Source organism: Hemitrygon akajei, unplaced genomic scaffold (genome assembly GCF_048418815.1).
Source record: "Hemitrygon akajei unplaced genomic scaffold, sHemAka1.3 Scf000090, whole genome shotgun sequence".
NCBI classification, from domain to species: domain Eukaryota; kingdom Metazoa; phylum Chordata; class Chondrichthyes; order Myliobatiformes; family Dasyatidae; genus Hemitrygon; species Hemitrygon akajei.
Genome location: NW_027331976.1, coordinates 2,929,130 through 2,943,683, shown reverse-complemented (window position 1 = coordinate 2,943,683; position 14,554 = coordinate 2,929,130).

Here is a 14,554-nt window from a genome sequence, read left to right as displayed (position 1 = left end):
ATAGAGAGGGAGGTCGGGATCGAGGGTTGAGGAAGGTAGGGAGTGACCGAGGGGTGAGGGAGGTAGGGAGAGACTAAGGGAAAGAGGAGGTTGGAGGAGTCTGAAGGGAGAGATCAAGGGAAGTAGGAGGTTGGTGGACATGGAAGTAGAGAGAGACCGAGACAAGAGAGAGGAAGGTGGAGAGACCTGAAATGTTGACTCTTTATTTCTCTCCATAGATGCTGCCTGACCTGCTGAGCTCCCCAGTATCTTGTGTGTCCTATACACAGCCCAGTGCAGAATGTTTTGTCAGGGGTTTATCCCGCTCCCTAATTCATGCTTTGGGTTTTATGTGATTACTATCTACAAAACACTCAATTCCCTGGAGGACCCACCGTCCCAGGAAATCCCCCTGTACCCATAGTGATCACATGCTCCATCTCTACATGATGGTAACCCCAGAAGAGGGACAGGCATTCAGCTCGGGCAGAGCCCTTGACTGCCTGGACCCACGAATGGCCATCTTGGCCATGTCCAGGAACAAGCCCACCAGTAGATTCTCTGAGTGACCCAACCCCCTCCGTACTGGGTGACCATATATCAGGAGCACAGGGCTGAAGTACAACCAAAACGTGAGCAGCAGCCCCTTCAGATACTCAAACAGGGGCTGCAACCTCTCACACTTCATATAAACACTGTACACTGACTCCTCCCGGCCTCACAAAGGACAGGTGAACCGGGTGTCTGTGAAACGGCTCAAAAATCTATTGCACGGCACAGAGGAAAAGTTCACTCAACTTCACTCACCCCATCATTGAAATGTTCCCACAACCTATGGACTCACTTTCAAGGACTCTTCATCTCATGATCGTGATATTTATTGTTATTTATTTATCATTATTATTTCTTCTTTTTGTATTTGCGCAGTTTGTGGTCTTCTGCACTCTGGTTGAATGGCCTAACTGGTCAGTCTTTCATTGATTCTGTTGTGGTTATTATTCTATAGATTTATTGAGTATGCCCACAAGAAAATGAATCTCAGGGTTGTATATGGTGACATATCTGTACTTTGATAATAAATTTACTCTGAACTTTGAATTGTACCTTATGCTAAATGTCAATCTTCTGGAATATGTTTTATAATTTCTTAATTTATTTGTGGTGATATTACTTGATCTGTTGTGCACCTTGGTCTTCACGATGATTGATGAAAAAGAACACAATAGATCACAGGAAAGTTACTAATCAAAGTTTGGCATGTTATGGGCAAGTTTCTTAGCAGGAAGGATGTTGAGGTTTTGGACAGGGTGCAGGAGAGGTTTACCAGGATACTGTCTGGTTTAGAGGGCATGTGCTATCACGAGAGGCAGGATAAACTTGGGTTGTTTTCTCTGGAGCATCGGAGGTTGAGGGGAGATCAGATAGAGGTTTATAACATCTGAGAGGCAGAGATAGAGTGGACAGAGAATATCTCTTTCCCAGGGTTCAAATATCATATACCAGAGTGCAGGCATTGAAGGTGAGAGGGGCTAGATTCAAGAGGGATGTGTGGGGTAATTTTTTTCCTCAGAGAGTGGTGGATGCCTGAATGTGCTGCCTGGTATGGTGGTAGGTGCAAATACATTTGAGGCTTTTAAGAGACGCTTTGATAGGCACTTTGATGTGAGGGAGATGTAGGGATGTGAACATTGTGTAGGTAGGAGAGAAAAGCTCAAAGTAAAGTCAAAGTAAATTTTATGATCAGAGTACATATTTCACCACATACAACACTGAGATTCATTTTCCTGTGGGCATTTGCAGCAAATCTATAGAATAGTAACTACAACAGGATCAATGACAGATGAAGCAGAAGGCAACAAATTATGCAAATGCAAATATAAATAAATAGAAGGGGAAGAAGCTGTTCCTGAAATGTTGAGTGTGTCTCTTCAGGCTCCTGTCCCTCCTCTCTGATGGTGGTAATAGGAAGAGGGCATGTCCTGGGTGGTGGGGTCCTGACTGATGGATACTGTCTTTGTTGATTTCTATTGCACATTTGTTGCTTGTCAGTCTTTGTTTGTGTGTAGTTTGTCATTGATTCTATTGTATTTCTTTGTTCCACTGTGAATGCTGGGAAGAAACTGAATCTCAGGGTATTATATAGTAATATGTAGCAAAACACACACACAATGCTGGGGAAACTCAGCAGGTCAGGCAGCATCTATGGAAATGAATAGTTAGTTGATAATTTGGGCCAAAACCCCTCTTTAAGACTGAGAGGGTGGGAGAAGATGCCAGAATAAAGGTTGGGGGTGGGAGCAGAGTAGTTTGCTGGAAGGTGACAGGTGAAGCCAGGTGGGTGGGAAGGGCAAGGGCTGGAGAAGAAAGAAACTGATAGGAGAGGAGAGTGAATACAATTGGAGAAACGGAAAGAGGAGTTTAAAGCAGGTGAGAAGTAAAAGATCAGAATGGGAATATAGGAAGGGAGTGGAGTAAATTTTGTTCACCGGACAGTGAAATCGATATTCATACCATCAGGTTGGAGGGTACCCAGATGGAATATGAGGTGTTGCTCTTCCACCTTGAGGGTGGCCTCATCTTGCCTCCACCACGTCTGTTCTCAGGATGTGGTTTCCATTCCAGGGTATCAGAGATGCCCTCCAGCTTTAAAGAATGGGGTTTCCCTCCCTGTACTATATGTTTCCTTCACCTGTATCTCCTCCATTTCCCATACATCTGCACTAACTCCATCTTCCCGAGTCCCTCGTCCTCACCTACCAGCACTTCAGCCTCCGTATCCAACACATAATCCTCCACAATTTCCTCAATCTCCGAAAGGACCCGACTGCTAAACATATCCTTTCCTCCCCCTGCCCACCACTGTCTGCAGGGATCGTCCTCTCCACGATTCCCTTGTCCATATATCCCTCCCCACTAATCTCCCTCCAGGCGCTTATCCCTGCACCTGCCCATTCACCTCGTCCCACACCTCCACTGAGGGCCCCAAACACTCCTTCCAGGTGAGGCATCACTTCACTAAATCTGTCGGGGCTGTCTATTGTTCCCAATGTGGCTTCCTCTACATTGGAGAGACTCATCGTAAACTGGGGGACTGCTTCTCAAACACCTCCACACCATCCGCCATAAACGGGATTTCCTGATGGCCAAGCATTTAAATTCCAATTCCCAATCCCTTTCTAATGTTGTTGAACTATAGCCTTGTCTTGTGCCAAGATGAATCCGCTTCAAGTCGAGGAACAACACCTTATATTCCTTCTACGTAGCCTCCAACCTAATGGGACGAATATCGATTTCACCTTCTGGTGAACAAAATTCTCCTCCCCCTTCATCTATTCCCCAGTGTGACCTTTTACTTCTTAGCACCAAACTATTACTTCCCCCTGGGTCCCCTCCTCCTGCCATTTCTCCAATTGTCCACTCTCCTCTCGGATCAGATTCTTTCTTCTCCAGCCCTTGACCTTTCTCACCCACTTGGCTTCACCTATCACCTTCCAGCCAGCCTCCTTCCCCTCCCCCAACATTTAGTTCAGGATGGGGGTTGTGATTGGCACAGAAAGAGAATGGGGAACGTGAGTTGTGCTTTAATATTGAACATCGTTCTGTCCGACAATCACAGACTCCACACTCAGTGATTCGTGTGTGACCAACACCGTCCTGGATCAGCCCTGGAGGAGCACGAATTGTTCCAACACTGAGTGTACCGGTGGACAATGGATGGATGATGGAAATCTTGAAGCGGGATGGTACAGATTTAACAGGTAAAGTGAGGAGATAATCACTGAGAAACTGGACACAGAAGGGGAATGTAAACAGGGGAACAAGGGGTGTGTGAATGGGAAATTCAGGGAGACCGGGATCATCAGTGACTAGACTGAGATGGGGAGTAAATACAGGGAGAGGGAAGATCCCACATTCTTGGGCTAGAGACAAGGGGGAGGTACAACAGAGAGGGAATCCCCAGGATTGGGGGTTATTGACCAGAGACAGGGTACGGACAAGGTGAGTGTAATTTCCCATGTCTCTCTGAGGGAATAAACTCCCTCCGATCAGGGACTGACTCTCCGATTGTTGTTTCAGTTCCAGAGGATGGAAGATTCCCGAGATGGTCATTCCACGGTATCACTGCTCTGGATGGAACCCGGGCTGGCTGGACGGTAGGGTCAGGCTCAGCAACAGTGGTGCTCAGTTACTTTTGTAGAGGTTCAAACTGATGACCCTTCAGAGGACCCTAGCATTCACACAGAACCCCAACTCCCTGAGAGGTCTCCCCACAGACCGCTCTACGGTCCTGTATCATCATGGAGTCCGATGGAGGAGTGACAACTTCCTGGAGTTGGGTTACAGAACTGATCTGCCCACTGACCCCATTCTGGATACGACCTGGAGGAGTTTCAATGACCCCAGACTCATTTCAGTGGTTGCGCAATCTCCAGGGAGTTGGGGGGGGGGGGTCTGCACACATCAACGTTCATCAATTAGTGGGATAAATTAATGGTTGCCATGGTAACGTATTGGTTAGCGCATCACTATTACAGCTCGGGGGACTCGGAGTTCAGAGTTCAATTCCAGTGTCATCTGTAAGGATTCTCTGTCCGTCCTCCCCATGGAATGCATGGGTTTTCCCCGGGTTCCCCGGTTTCCTCCCACTGTCCAAAGACGTACCGGGTGGGTTCATTGGTCATTGTAAATTGTCCCATGATGACGATCGGCTCCTTTGGGATTGTCAAGGGTTGCTGGGTGTTCTGGATCAAAGGGTCAGAAAGCCCTACTCCGTGTTTTATTGCCAAATAAATAAATAAAAGACATTTAAACTTCTATTGAAATGTGGAGAAAATGTCGGGAAACAGGAATTATCCTGGAAACTACAGAGTGGATCGAGCTGCCTGAGCAAGTGGTGGATGCCATTTCGATTTCAATGTTTAAGAGAAGTTTGGTTGGTACATGGATGGGAGAGATGGACGGCTGTGGTCCGGGTGCAGGTTGATGGGACAAGGCAGTTTAAATGGTTCAACATGGACTGGATGGGCCGAAGAGCCTGTTTCTATTCTGTAGCTTTCTGTGACTCTCTGAACAGTAAGTCTCACGTTAGTGGTAGGGAAGGCAGTGGAGAGGATTCTTATGGATGGGACATATGAGCATTGGGAAGACCGTGGGTGAATGAGGGACAGTCACAAATGACACCCTCACAAATCAAAAAAACCTCTCATGATTCAATAACCTGTCAACCTCAGTTTTAAATATACCCAATGATGTGGCTTCCACAGCCGTCTGTGGCAATGAATTCCACAGAGTCACTGCCCTCTGGCTAAAAAATTCCTCGTCATCTCTGATCCAGAGGGAAGTTTTTGTGTTCTGAGGCATATAGGAAACATCCTCTCCATGTCCACTCTATCCAGGCCTTTCAATATTCGATAGGTTTCAGTGAGATCCCCCAGACGTTTGACAAGGTCCCTCATGGGAGGCTCATTCAGAAGATGAAGGTGCTGCTGCGGAGAGGGTGGGGTGGAGAGGGAGAGGGCAGCAGCTCAGTGCTGACTGAGGCCGGACCGGACCGTGGGTTGTGAACCACTGATTTACAGTGGGTCGTGATTCACATTCCCCGCTGTACTGTGGGAACAGGTACATTTTGCTGTGTTTATAAATCTCATTCCAGGTCTCCATCCCAACGTGGCAGAAGGGGAGGTGCCCAGAACCATCTACTTTGCTGTGGGAGAACGCAGCTATTACACCCGAGAGATCAGGGTGAAAAACTGCTCCGATTACTTTGTGTATCAGCTCTGGCCGACACCTTCGTATTACCAGAACTCTGTGTACTGTACAGGTAGGTCACCGTTCCCCAGTGACACAGCAGTGTGGTAGTTGTGGGGAAATTCTGGGATGTCCTGAGTCACCAACACACATCATGGGTTGAGTTTTCCAGTCGGCTGCCCTGCCCGTGGTCTGTGATCACCTTTCCCGTATCCCCCTTCACACCGGGGTCAGAATGAAACTGCCCACAGAACAGTACAGCACAGCACAGGCCCTTCGGCCCACAATGCTGTGTCAGCTGCCGGGAGAGAGTCTACCCATCCCCTGGAGTGAGGGTCGGTGAGGCTGACAGGAAATGGAGGGAGCAGGGAGCAGGATATGGAGGGTGGGAATGAGGGGAGGGGGGAGCGTCGTACCAACCGGAGAGGGAGACGGAGGGAGACCAAGGAGAGTAAGAGAGGGAGAGGACAAAGAGAGTGGGAAGCTGGGAAAGGCCAAGGTGAGTGGGATACAGGGATAGGCCGAGGGGAGTGAGAGGTTGGGGAGAGGCCAAGAGAATGCGGAGGGGTGAGGGGAGAGGAAGAAGCCAAGTGGAGTGGGTGGTAGGGAAGAGGCCAAGGGGATGGGGAGACAGGGAGGCCAGGGGGTTGGGAAGACAGGGAGGGTCCGAGGGGAGAGCACGAGGCCGCGAGGGTCTGAGTGGAGAGGGCGAGGCAGCGAGTGTCCGAGGGGCGAGGCGACAAGGGGAGAGGATGAGGTGGTGAGGGTCTAAAGGGAGAGGGTGAGGTGGTGATGGTACGAGGGGATAGGACGTGAGGTGGTGATGGTACGAGAGGAGAGGACATAAGGCGGCCAGAGTCCGAGAGGAGAGGGCAAGGATCCAAGGTGAGAGGGCAAGACGTCGAGAGTCTGAGGGTGAGGCGGCGAGTTTCTGAGGGCAGAGGGTGAGGGGGCGTGTCCAAGGGGAGAGGGCAAGGCGGAGAAGGTCTGAGGGGAGAGGACAAAGCGGCGAGAGTTCAAGGGGAAAGGGCAAGGCAGGAGTGCGTTGCGGTGTGACCGAGTGTTGACTATGGTAAGGAGACACCGAGGAGAGAGGGAATTGAGGGAGACTGAGGGCGGAGGGTTGTAGGGAGGGCAAGTGGAAAGGGAGTTTGGGAGCGACTCAGGAGCGGAAGGTAGGTTAAGATCAAAAAGAGAGTGATAGCGAGAGACAAGGGGAGTGGGAGGTAGGGAGAGACCAGAATGGATGGTGGTAGGGAGAAATCAAAGGGAGACAGAGTGAGGATGTAGTGAGGTGGGGAGAGGAAGGTAGGGACAGGCTGAGGCATGAATAAGAGACTGAGGGGGAACATGAGTAGAGACCAAAGGTAGGGGGTGTTGGGGTGAGACCAAGGGGAAGAGATAGTTAGGGTAAGACCGAGGGTAGAGGAAGGGGGACAACAAGGGGAGAGAGAAGTAGGGAAGGAGATATGGTTAGTGGGAGGTCGAGGGAAGAGTGATATTTGCAGAGACGAAGGGGATGGGGAGGATGGGGGAGTCCAAGGAGAGATGCAGGGAGGGAGAGACTGAAGGAATAGGGAAGTCAGGAGAGACTGAAAGGAGATGAAAGTTGGAAGAGGTCGAGGGGTGAAGAACAAATGGAGACGAGGGTGAGGTTGTGGTGTCTGAGGGGAGGTGGAGGTAGAGAGAGGGAAATCAAGCGAGGAGAGTGGCAGAGTAATCACGGGTGGATGGACTTAAGGACGGGTAGGGAGATCGAGCAGTGAGGAGGAGATTGAGGTAGAGAGAGACTGAGGGGAGAGGGAGTTTGTGACAGTCAGACGGGAGATGGAGGTAGAGAGAGACTGTGGAGGGAGGGAGACGGAGAATTGAATTGACTTTATTTCTTACATTCTTCACATACATGAGTAAAAATCTTTACGTTACATCTCTGTCTGAAGGGGCAATGTGCAATATATAGTAATTTGTAATAATTAGTATGTACACCAGGACAGTCAGTATAACATAGAAATACAGTTGTATCAGTGTGAATTAATCAGTCTGATGGCCTGATGGAAGAAGCTGTCCCGGAGCCTGTTGGTCCTGGCTTTTATGCTGCGGTACCGTTTCCTGGATGGTAGCAGCTGGAACAGTTTGTGGTTGGGGTGACTCGAGTCCCCAATGATCCTTTTTACACATCTGTCTTTGTAAATGTCCTCAATAGTGTGAAGTTCACATCTACAGATTTGTTGGGCTGTCTACACCACTCTCTGCAGAGTCCTGTGATTGAGGGAAGTACAGTTCCCATACCAGGCAGTGATGCAGCCAGTCAGGATGCTCTCAATTGTGCCCCTTTGGATTTGTGGCCCATACCAAACTTCTTCAACCGTCTGAGGTGAAAGAGGCGTTGTTGTGCTTTTAACACCACACACAGCCGGTATGTCCAGACGACGTGAGATCCTCAGTGATGTGTATGCTGGATTTGTAACGGATTTGTAACATGTCCAGGTCACTGGCCTTTGAACAGGGAGAAGGGGTCCAAGAGTGTGTATGAACTGAAACAACATGACTATATCTAAGCCGTGACCTCGATGGAGACCACAGCTCGGTATCATCTTGTCTGGGATATGGTCCTCACGCCGGCAAATGGGAGTAATTCATTTCGGAAATGGTCTGCCTGGGACACTGTCCTCACGCTGACACATAGGAGTAATTTAGTTGGGAAATGGTCTGTCTGGGATATGGTCCTCACTCCGACACATGGGAGTAATTTAGTTGTGAAATGGTCTGTCTGGGATATGGTTCTCACGCCGGCACATGGGAGTAATTTAGTTGGGAAATGGTCTGTCTGGGATATGGTCCTCACGCCAGCACATGGGAGTAATTTAGTTGGGAAATGGTCTGTCTGGGATATGATCCTCATACCTGCACATGGGAGTAATTTAGTTGGGAAATGGTCTGTCTGGGATGTGGTCCTCACGCCGGCACATGGGAGTAATTTAGTTGGGAAATGGTCTGTCTGGGATATGGTCCTCACGCCAGCACATGGGAGTAATTTAGTTGGGAAATGGTCTGTCTGGGATATGGTCCTCACACCTGCACATGGGAGTAATTTAGTTGGGAAATGGTCTGTCTGGGATATGGTCCACACACCGGCACATGGGAGTAATTTAGTTGGGAAATGGTCTGTCTGGGATACGGTCCTCACTCCGGCACATGGGATTAATTTAGTTGGGAAATGGTCTGTCTGGGATACGGTCCTCACTCCGGCACATGGGAGTAATTTAGTTGGGAAATGGTCTGTCTGGGATACGGTCCTCACGCCGGCACATGGGATTAATTTAGTTGGGAAATGGTCTGTCTGGGATATGGTCCTCACTCCGGCACATGGGAGTAATTTAGTTGGGAAATGGTCTGTCTGGGATATGGTCCTCACGCCGGCACATGGGAGTAATTTAGTTGGGAAATGGTCTGTCTGGGATACGGTCCTCACTCCGGCACGTGGGAGTAATTTAGTTGGGAAATGGTCTGTCTGGGATACGGTCCTCACGCCGGCACGTGGGAGTAATTTAGTTGGGAAATGGTCTGTCTGGGATATGGTCCTCACGCCGGCACGTAGGAGTAATTTAGTTGGGAAATGGTCTGTCTGTGATATGGTCCTCACGCCGGCACGTGGGAGTAATTTAGTTGGGAAATGCTCTGTCTGGGATACGGTCCTCACTCCGGCACATGGGAGTAATTTAGTTTGGACATGGTCTGTCTGGGATATGGTCCTCACGCCGGCACGTGGGAGTAATTTAGTTGGGAAATGCTCTGTCTGGGATATGGTCCTCACGCCGGCACATGGGAGTAATTTAGTTGGGAAATGGTCTGTCTGGGATATGGTCCTCACGCCGGCACGTGGGAGTAATTTAGTTGGGAAATGGTCTGTCTGTGATATGGTCCTCACGCCGGCACGTAGGAGTAATTTAGTTGGGAAATGGACTGTCTGGGATACGGTCCTCACGCCGGCACATGGGAGTAATTTCGTTGGGAAATGCTCTGTCTGGGATACGGTCCTCACTCCGGCACATGGGAGTAATTTAGTTTGGAAATGGTCTGTCTGGGATATGGTCCTCACTCCGACACATGGGAGTAATTTAGTTGTGAAATGGTCTGTCTGGGATATGGTTCTCACGCCGGCACATGGGAGTAATTTAGTTGGGAAATGGTCTGTCTGGGATATGGTCCTCACGCCAGCACATGGGAGTAATTTAGTTGGGAAATGGTCTGTCTGGGATATGGTCCTCATACCTGCACATGGGAGTAATTTAGTTGGGAAATGGTCTGTCTGGGATACGGTCCTCACTCCGGCACATGGGAGTAATTTAGTTGGGAAATGGTCTGTCTGGGATACGGTCCTCACGCCGGCACATGGGATTAATTTAGTTGGGAAATGGTCTGTCTGGGATATGGTCCTCACTCCGGCACATGGGAGTAATTTAGTTGGGAAATGGTCTGTCTGGGATATGGTCCTCACGCCGGCACATGGGAGTAATTTAGTTGGGAAATGGTCTGTCTGGGATACGGTCCTCACTCCGGCACGTGGGAGTAATTTAGTTGGGAAATGGTCTGTCTGGGATACGGTCCTCACGCCGGCACGTGGGAGTAATTTAGTTGGGAAATGGTCTGTCTGGGATATGGTCCTCACGCCGGCACGTAGGAGTAATTTAGTTGGGAAATGGTCTGTCTGTGATATGGTCCTCACGCCGGCACGTGGGAGTAATTTAGTTGGGAAATGCTCTGTCTGGGATACGGTCCTCACTCCGGCACATGGGAGTAATTTAGTTTGGACATGGTCTGTCTGGGATATGGTCCTCACGCCGGCACGTGGGAGTAATTTAGTTGGGAAATGCTCTGTCTGGGATATGGTCCTCACGCCGGCACATGGGAGTAATTTAGTTGGGAAATGGTCTGTCTGGGATATGGTCCTCACGCCGGCACGTGGGAGTAATTTAGTTGGGAAATGGTCTGTCTGTGATATGGTCCTCACGCCGGCACGTAGGAGTAATTTAGTTGGGAAATGGACTGTCTGGGATACGGTCCTCACGCCGGCACATGGGAGTAATTTCGTTGGGAAATGCTCTGTCTGGGATACGGTCCTCACTCCGGCACATGGGAGTAATTTAGTTTGGAAATGGTCTATCTGGGATACGGTCCTCACGCCGGCACGTGGGAGTAATTTAGTTGGGAAATTGTCTGTCTGGGATATGGTCCTAACGCCGGCACATGGGAGTAAATTAGTTGGGAAATGGTCTGTCTGGGATATGGTCTTCACGCCGGCACGTAGGAGTAATTTAGTTGGGAAATGGTCTGTCTGGGATATGGTCCTCACGCCGGCACGTGGGAGTAATTTAGCTGGGAAATGCTCTGTCTGGGATACGGTCCTCACTCCGGCACATGGGAGTAATTTAGTTTGGAAATGGTCTGTCTGGGATACGGTCCTCACGCCGGCACGTGGGAGTAATTTAGTTTGGAAATGGTCTGTCTGGGATACGGTCCTCACTCCGGCACATGGGAGTAATTTAGTTGGGAAATGGTCTGTCTGGGATATGGTCCTCACGCCGGCACATGGGAGTAATTTAGTTGGGAAATGGTCTGTCTGGGATATGGTCCTCACGCCGGCACGTGGGAGTAATTTAGTTGGGAAATGGTCTGTCTGGGATATGGTCCTCACTCCGGCACGTGGGAGTAATTTAGTTGGGAAATGGTCTGTCTGGGATATGGTCCTCACGCTGGCACATGGGAGTAATTTAGTTGGGAAATGGTCTGTCTGGGATATGGTCCTCAAACCGGCACATGGGAGTAATTTAGTTGGGAAATGATCTGTCTGGGATATGGTCCTCACGCCGGCACATGGGAGTAATTTAGTTGGGAAATGTTCTGTCTGGGATACGGTCCTCACGCCGGCACGTGGGAGTAATTTAGTTGGGAAATGGTCTGTCTGTGATATGGTCCTCACGCTGGCACATGGGAGTAATTTAGTTGGGAAATGGTCTGTCTGGGATACGGTCCTCACGCCGGCACATGGGAGTAATTTTGTTGGGAAATGGTCTGTCTGGGATATGGTCCTCACGCCGGCACATGGGAGTAATTTAGTTGGGAAATGGTCTGTCTGGGATATGGATCTCACGCCGGCACATGGGAGTAATTTAGTTGGGAAATGATCTGTCTGGGATACGGTCTTCACGCCGGCACATGGGAGTAATGTATTTGGGAAATGGTCTGTCTGGAATATGGATCTCATGCCGGCACATGGGAGTAATTTAGTTGGGAAATGATCTGTCTGGGATACGGTCTTCACGCCGGCACGTGGGAGTAATTTAGTTGGGAAATGGTCTGTCTGGGATATGGTCCTCATGCCGGCACACGGGAGTAATTTAGTTGGGAAATGGTCTGTCTGGGATATGGTCCTCACGCCGGCACGTGGGAGTAATTTAGTTGGGAAATGGTCTGTCTGGGATATGGTCCTCACGCCGGCACGTGGGAGTAATTTAGTTGGGAAATGGTCTGTCTGGGATATGGTCCTCACTCCGGCACACGGGAGTAATTTAGTTGGGAAATGGTCTGTCTGGGATATGGTGCTCACGCCGGCACGTGGGAGTAATTTAGTTGGGAAATGGTCTGTCTGGGATATGGTCCTCACGCCGGCACATGGGAGTAATTTAGTTGGGAAATGGTCTGTCGGGGATATGGTCCTCACGCCGGCACATGGGAGTAATTTAGTTGGGAAATGGTCTGTCTGGGATATGGATCTCACGCCGGCACATGGGAGTAATTTAGTTGGGAAATGATCTGTCTGGGATACGGTCTTCACGCCGGCACATGGGAGTAATGTATTTGGGAAATGGTCTGTCTGGAATATGGATCTCATGCCGGCACATGGGAGTAATTTAGTTGGGAAATGATCTGTCTGGGATACGGTCTTCACGCCGGCACGTGGGAGTAATTTAGTTGGGAAATGGTCTGTCTGGGATATGGTCCTCATGCCGGCACACGGGAGTAATTTAGTTGGGAAATGGTCTGTCTGGGATATGGTCCTCACGCCGGCACGTGGGAGTAATTTAGTTGGGAAATGGTCTGTCTGGGATATGGTCCTCACGCCGGCACGTGGGAGTAATTTAGTTGGGAAATGGTCTGTCTGGGATATGGTCCTCACTCCGGCACACGGGAGTAATTTAGTTGGGAAATGGTCTGTCTGGGATATGGTGCTCACGCCGGCACGTGGGAGTAATTTAGTTGGGAAATGGTCTGTCTGGGATATGGTCCTCACGCCGGCACATGGGAGTAATTTAGTTGGGAAATGGTCTGTCTGTGATACGGTCCTCACTCCGGCACATGGGAGTAATTTAGTTGGGAAATGGTCTGTCTGTGATACGGTTCTCACTCCGGCACGTGGGAGTAATTTATTTGGGAAATGGTCTGTCTGGGATACGGTCCTCACTCCGGCACGTGGGAGTAATTTAGTTGGGAAATGGTCTGTCTGGGATACGGTCCTCACGCCGGCACGTGGGAGTAATTTAGTTGGGAAATGGTCTGTCTGGGATATGGTCCTCACGCCGGCACGTAGGAGTAATTTAGTTGGGAAATGGTCTGTCTGGGATATGGTCCTCACGCCGGCACGTGGGAGTAATTTAGTTGGGAAATGCTCTGTCTGGGATACGGTCCTCACTCCGGCACATGGGAGTAATTTAGTTTGGAAATGGTCTGTCTGGGATATGGTCCTCACGCCGGCACGTGGGAGTAATTTAGTTGGGAAATGCTCTGTCTGGGATATGCAGCTCACGCCGGCACATGGGAGTAATTTAGTTGGGAAATGGTCTGTCTGGGATATGGTCCTCACGCCGGCACGTGGGAGTAATTTAGTTGGGAAATGGTCTGTCTGTGATATGGTCCTCACGCCGGCACGTAGGAGTAATTTAGTTGGGAAATGGTCTGTCTGGGATACGGTCCTCACGCCGGCACATGGGGGTAATTTAGTTGGGAAATGCTCTGTCTGGGATACGGTCCTCACTCCGGCACATGGGAGTAATTTAGTTTGGAAATGGTCTGTCTGGGATACGGTCCTCACGCCGGCACGTGGGAGTAATTTAGTTGGGAAATGGTCTGTCTGGGATATGGTCCTCACTCCGGCACATGGGAGTAATTTAGTTGGGAAATGGTCTGTATGGGATATGGTCCTCACGCCGGCACATGGGAGTAATTTAGTTGGGAAATGGTCTGTCTGGGATATGGTCCTCACGCCGGCACGTGGGAGTAATTTAGTTGGGAAATGGTCTGTCTGGGATATGGTCCTCACTCCGGCACGTGGGAGTAATTTAGTTGGGAAATGGTCTGTCTGGGATATGGTCCTCACGCTGGCACATGGGAGTAATTTAGTTGGGAAATGGTCTGTCTGGGATATGGTCCTCAAACCGGCACATGGGAGTAATTTAGTTGGAAAATGATCTGTCTGGGATATGGTCCTCACGCCGGCACATGGGAGTAATTTAGTTGGGAAATGTTCTGTCTGGGATACGGTCCTCACGCCGGCACGTGGGAGTAATTTAGTTGGGAAATGGTCTGTCTGTGATATGGTCCTCACGCTGGCACATGGGAGTAATTTAGTTGGGAAATGGTCTGTCTGGGATACGGTCCTCACGCCGGCACATGGGAGTAATTTTGTTGGGAAATGGTCTGTCTGGGATATGGTCCTCACGCCGGCACATGGGAGTAATTTAGTTGGGAAATGGTCTGTCGGGGATATGGTCCTCACGCCGGCACATGGGAGTAATTTAGTTGGGAAATTGTCTGTCTGGGATATGGTCCT